The sequence below is a fragment of the Saccopteryx bilineata genome, chromosome 5, assembly GCF_036850765.1.
Source record: "Saccopteryx bilineata isolate mSacBil1 chromosome 5, mSacBil1_pri_phased_curated, whole genome shotgun sequence".
In the NCBI taxonomy this organism is placed as follows: domain Eukaryota; kingdom Metazoa; phylum Chordata; class Mammalia; order Chiroptera; family Emballonuridae; genus Saccopteryx; species Saccopteryx bilineata.
In genome coordinates this window covers 147,623,338-147,629,319 of record NC_089494.1, presented here as the reverse complement: position 1 = coordinate 147,629,319, position 5,982 = coordinate 147,623,338, and the positions used below count along the sequence as shown (strand labels likewise).

Genomic DNA, 5,982 nt, shown 5'->3' with positions numbered 1-5,982 from the left:
AAAATGGAACTGCCTTTTTACCCAGCTATCCCACTTTTAGGAATATATGCCAAGAATTCGAAACCTCAATTCAAAAGAAGATATGCACCCCCATGTTTATTGCAGCATTGTCCACAATAACCATGATCTGGAAACAGCCCAAGTGTCCATCAGTGGACAAGTAGATAAAAAAGCTGTGGTACATATACACAATGGAATACTACATGGCCATGACAAAAAGGAAAAGTTTCCCTTCTGCAATATCATGGATGGACTGGGAGATTATTATGCTAAGTGAAATAAGCCAGGCAGAGAAAGACAGATATTACATTATTTCACTTATATGTGGAATCTAATGAACAGGGTGAAATAAGGAACAGAATAGAGGCAGAAGCAGGGTCACAAGGAGCAGAGGGACAGCTGTCAGAAGGAAGAGGGATGAGGGGATGGAGTCAGAGAAGGTGAAGGGATTAGTGAAATTACATATACATAATACTTAGATACAGATAACAGGACAGCAAATCCCAGAGAGAACAGAGAAGGAGTCAGGGGGAGGGGTACAAAGGAGGTGTAATGAGGGGGATGATGTTGGGGGGTGAGGGTGTTATATTGAGTTGGACACTTGAATCCATGTTAACACGATAAGTTTAAAATTTTAATAAAAAATAAATTTTAAGAAAAAGAGATAGAAAGGGAGAGAGAAGGAAGCATCAACTTGTATTTGTGTCACTTTTAGTTGTTCATTGATTGCTTTTCATATGTGCCTTGACTAGGGGGTCAAGCCATGCCAGTGACCCCTTGCTCAAGCCAGTGACCTTAGGCTTCAAGCCAGTATCCATGAGATTATGTTGGTGATCCCACACTCAAGCCGGCGACCCCATGCTCAAGCTGGATGAGCCCACACTTAAGCTGGAAACCTTGGGGCTTTGAACCTGGGACCTCAGCATTGCAGGCCAATGCTCTATCCACTGTACCTCCACCAGTCAGGCCCCATTTCTGTGTATTTATCAAAGGAAATGAAATCAGTATCTCAGCAAGATACCTCCATGTTTATTGCAGCATTACTATTCACAATAGCCAAGACATAAAAGCAACCTAAATGTCCCTTGATGGACAAATAGCTAAAGAAAATAAGATAGATAATAGATAGATGATAGATAGATAGATAGATAGATAGATAGATAGATAGATGATAGATAGAGATAGAGATATATAGATATAAGGTCTACCAGAAAGTTCTGTCTGTTTTTGAAATAAAACAAAATACAAATTTTTCTTACCGTCAATAAAATTTATTAAATAATATAATTGCCATTATTATTAATGATTTCTTGCCAGTGTGAGGGCAATTTGTATATCCCATTTTTGAAAATTATTTTATCTTTTGATGCGAAAAATTGAACCAGTGCTTGTTTGATATCTTCTTCATTTTTGAATTTTTTGCCCTTCAAAAAATTTTGTAAGGACAAAAAACAAGTGATAGTCGGAGGGTGCTAAGTCCAGGGAATATTTTGGATGTGACATACATGCTTCTGTAGCATTTCTTCCTTATTGAAATTCGTAAAAATTACAGTGGCGTAAATGAACTTTATCAGTAGCCATGGGTACACTATCGCTTCACACATAAGACTAACGTGAATCAACTTTGTTTTAGTTAATTTGCTATGTCAGTATGTATACATTAAGTGATAAAAATAGAGAGGCACACATGCGTCAAATAAAGATGTGCTTACATGTCAAAATGTTGTGATAGAAACAGACAGAACTTTCCAGTAGACCTTATATATAGATATATAGAGATATATAGAGATATAGAGAGATATATACATCTAACAATGGAATATTATTTAGCTATAAAAAAAGAGGCCTGACCTGTAGTGGCACAGTGGATAAAGCGTCGACCTGGAAATGCTGAGGTCACCGGTTCAAAACCCTGGGCTTGCCTGGTCAAGGCACATATGGGAGTTGATACTTCCAGCTTCTCCCCCCTTTCTCTCTCTCTGTCTCTCCTCTCTCTGTCTCTCCCTCTCCTCTGTAAAATGAATAAATAAATAAATAAATTTTTAAAAAAAGAAGGAAATTCTGCCATTTACAACATGAATGAATCTGAAAGACATTATGTTAATTGAAATAAACCAGACACAGAAAGACAAATACTGTATGATCTCACTTACATGTGGAATCTAAAACAGTCAAACTCATAGAAGCAGAAAGTAGTACGGTGGTTGCCAGAGTCTGGGTAAAGAGGAAATAGGAAATATTGGTCAGAGAATTCAAAGTTTCAGTTACACAAGATAAAAAATTTCTGGAGACCCAATGTACAGCTGCAGTTTCTCCATTCAGCATTATTGATACTAGGCCAGATAATCCTTAGTATAGGACTGTCCTGTGCCTTGTAGAATGTTTAGCAGCCTCTAGCTATTACATACTCCCCAGATAGTATGATCCAGACAATGCCAATTGTCCCTTGGTGGGGAGGGGAAGGTTGCCCCTGGTTGAAACCACTGCTATATGCAAAGGTTTTTTGTAAAATCATTAAGAATTTCCATGTTGTTGATTATTATTATTATTATTTTAATATTAAAACTCATTCTTTTTTTAATTTCTTTCAATTATACTTTACATTCAATAATATTTTGTATTAGTTTAAGGTGTGCAGCATAGTAGTAAGACAATCAAATACTTTACATAGTGTTCCTCCTGAAATTTCCAGCACCCAACTAGCACCATAAATAGTTACCAGAGTATTCTTTGCTATATTTCCTATGCTATAATTTACATCCCTGTGACTATTTTGTAATTACCAATCTGCACTTCTCAGTCCCCTCACCTTTGTCAGCCAAGCCCCCAGCAAAGATATGGACTGCCTCATGGATTTGTACTGCCATCCTTGCTCGGGAGGCATGCCGATCGGCTCTGTGTCGTTCCAATTCTAGTATCTGTGCTGCACCCGCAAGCACCAGTTATTTTTATTAACATGAAATAATTTTAAAGTAACCACTTTCAAATCATGACTGTTTACAGAAGAGCACCAAAAACGTAAAAGCCACTAAGAGTCTCTATGGAAATGTATGGGCCCTGACTGGTTAGCTCAGTGGTAGAGCATCGGCCCCCGCATGTGGATGTGCTGGGTTCAATTCCTGGTCAGGGCACACAGGAGGAGTGACCGACCATCTGCTTCTCACCCTACCCCCACTTCTCTCTCTCTTTCTCTTCTCATCCTACAGCCATGGCTCAAAATTAAGAAAGTTGGCTGCAGGTGCTGAAGATGGCCTCAAGGCCTCTGTCTCCAGCGCTAAAAAAAAAATAGCTCAGTTGTGGAGGAGCAACAGAGGAACAGCCCCAGATGGGCAGAGCATCGCCCAGGAGGGGGCTTACCTGGTGGATCCCAGTCAGGATGCATGCGGAAGTCTGTCTCTCTGCCCTCCAGTACTCTCACTTAGTAATTTAAAAAAGAGAGAGAGAGAAAAGGAAATGTATAACAGTTGTTGTGTGACATGCTGAAGTGCTGGTTGCTTTACGTTTCTAACAAAGTATGAGCACACAACTGTCTTTAGAGAATGCAGTCAAGTGGCCCCCAAGAATATAAGAAACAGGAGAGAGGCCCTGGCCGGTTGGCTCGGTGGTAGAGCGTCGGCCTGGCATGCAGGAGTCCCGGGTTCAATTCCCGGCCAGGGCACACAGGAGAAGCACCCATCTGCTTCTCCCCCCCTCCCCCCCTCCCCCCCTCCTTCCTCTCTGTCTCTCTTTTCCCCTCCCACAACCGAGGCTCCATTGAGCAAAGGTGGTCTGGGCGCTGAGGATGGCTCTGTGGCCTCTGCCTCAGGCGCTAGAATGACCCTGGATGCAACAGAGCGACGCCCCAGAGGGGCAGAGCATCGCCCCCTGGTGGGCATGCCAGGTGGATCCCGGTCAGGTGCATGCAGGAGTCTGTCTGACTGCCTCCCCGTTTCCAGCTTTGGAAAAATGCAAAAAAAAAGAAAAGGAAAGAAAAAGAAACAGGAGAGAGCCAGTGACCAAATACACAATGCTCTCTCCCATCTTTGACTGACTGTGTCCCCTTGAAGTACTAGGACAATTTCTTCATCTTAGTATGTTCTGTATCTGTCTTAATACATTTGAGCTGCTTTAAGACAGACTGGATGGCTTAAACAACAGACATTTATTTCTCACAGTTCTAGAAGCTAAAAGTCCAAGACCAAGCAAGGCGCCAGCAGATTCAGTTTCTGGTGAAAACATACTTCCTGGTTCATGATAATTATGTTTTGTTGTGTCCTCACGTAGTGGAAGGGGTAAAGGAGCTCTCTGGGATCTCTTTTATAAGGGTGTTAATCCCATTTACAAGGGCTCCACCTTCATGACCTCAACACCTCCCAAAGACCCCACTTCCTAATGCCATTATCACATTAGGGGTTATGACTTCTACATATGAATTTGGGGAGGGGAGGACACAGACATTCAGTCCATAACAACATCTGGCAGAGACCTGACACATGAAAACTATTTAATAAATTTGCATCAAACAGTAGTTCTCAACCTCCCCCGCACATTGGAATTACCCAGAAAACAGGCAATATGTTTACTGATACATGATTCCTGCCCCCTAGAAATCCTGATGGGGGCATGTCCTGGACATTTTAAGCTCCACTGATAATTCCACTATGTGGTCAGTATGTGACCTAAGGTGGTCTATTATGAGAAACACTGGCACAGAAAGTACATAATAATTGCTGAGCCATGAGATGAACATAATCCACATGCTGAGTGCAGTCTGGGAAGCTGCCTCTCACCTGCCCAGTGCTGAAGCCATCATTGGTTCATTCCAACCAGTCCTCGTCGTCTTTCAGAGATATGGTCTCCAGTGCATACTTCCTTCCTCTTCTGTTTTAAATTCTCCTGCATGCATTGCTGCATTGCTGGCTTTTCTCAAGAGTCAGAGGCCACTCAGCCTCACATCAACCATACTTCCTGGAGAAGTTCCAGAACCTTCATATAAAGATTATGTGATAAAGAGGACAACAGAAGGCCAGTGTGCTAAAAATAAGAGAGATTGGGAAGCAGTCTCAACTCAGAGACTTGGTAAAAGGTTAAATTATCAATTAATTCAGAAGTGTTGCACTGGTTAACAATTACACATGTGATTCTTGGGAGAACAGCACTTTGGGGATTTCAGTCATATCAGGAAAAGGGAAGGTGGGCTTTAGAGAACTCTCTCACATCCTTCAAAGCACATCATTGATCAGCTCTCTCCTCCACTGTGTGGAGAGTGCTCTCACTAACCCTGTTGGAGGCAGTGGGAGGAGTAGAAGACAGGAAATAGAAAATGGCAGGAGGGAAAGCAGAGAAAAATAAAGAGTTTAAATTCCTAGCTTTGATTCTGCTGGGATGCCATGTGCAGGAGCACAAGGAATGAGCACTCGGGTCAAATGCCATCGGAGACCTTTGCGTGGCCCTTCATGTTAGGCCGCTACCATTTCAAAAGTGTGTGCATGCACTGGCTCTGTGAATCTAAGATGCTAATTTTGTGTGTGTTTCTTTTCCTGTGGAATTTTTGTGGCATTATGGAGCGCAGATATGAGTAACTATCTACTCTGACCTTAAGGAAACAGTTGAAACAGTGTGGGGACTGTAGGAGGGAAAGGAGTGGAGGAGGAGGAAGAGGACAGATGGTGATGGAGGGAGACTTGATGGGGTGGTGAACACACAATGCAATATTCACATGAAGTATTATAGAATTGTACACCTGAAACCTGTATAAATTTTATTAACCAATGTCATCCCAATAAACTCAATTAAAAACTTGAAAAAAGAAAAAGTTGAAAGCAAAAGTAGTTTCCTATATGCTACTCTGCAGACAAGAGGTACTTAATATTTACACTCTTAATTTTGTCTTCAGCACATGAAAATTATTAACTGACTTTCTCAGACCAGATTATTTAACATTGGGTGATAAATAACCTGACTAGAGGCATTCACTTATACATTTCACACATGTCCATGTAG

At 41.6% G+C, this 5,982-nt stretch overlaps 1 non-coding gene across 1 annotated transcript; it reads right to left on the bottom strand.

The window, feature by feature from the left end:
• Positions 1-2,831: 2,831 nt before the first annotated feature.
• On the bottom strand, positions 2,832-2,939 carry LOC136307151 (U6 spliceosomal RNA). Its single transcript, XR_010725834.1, has one exon. It is a non-coding gene; the product is annotated as a U6 spliceosomal RNA (small nuclear RNA).
• Positions 2,940-5,982: the final 3,043 nt, after the last annotated feature.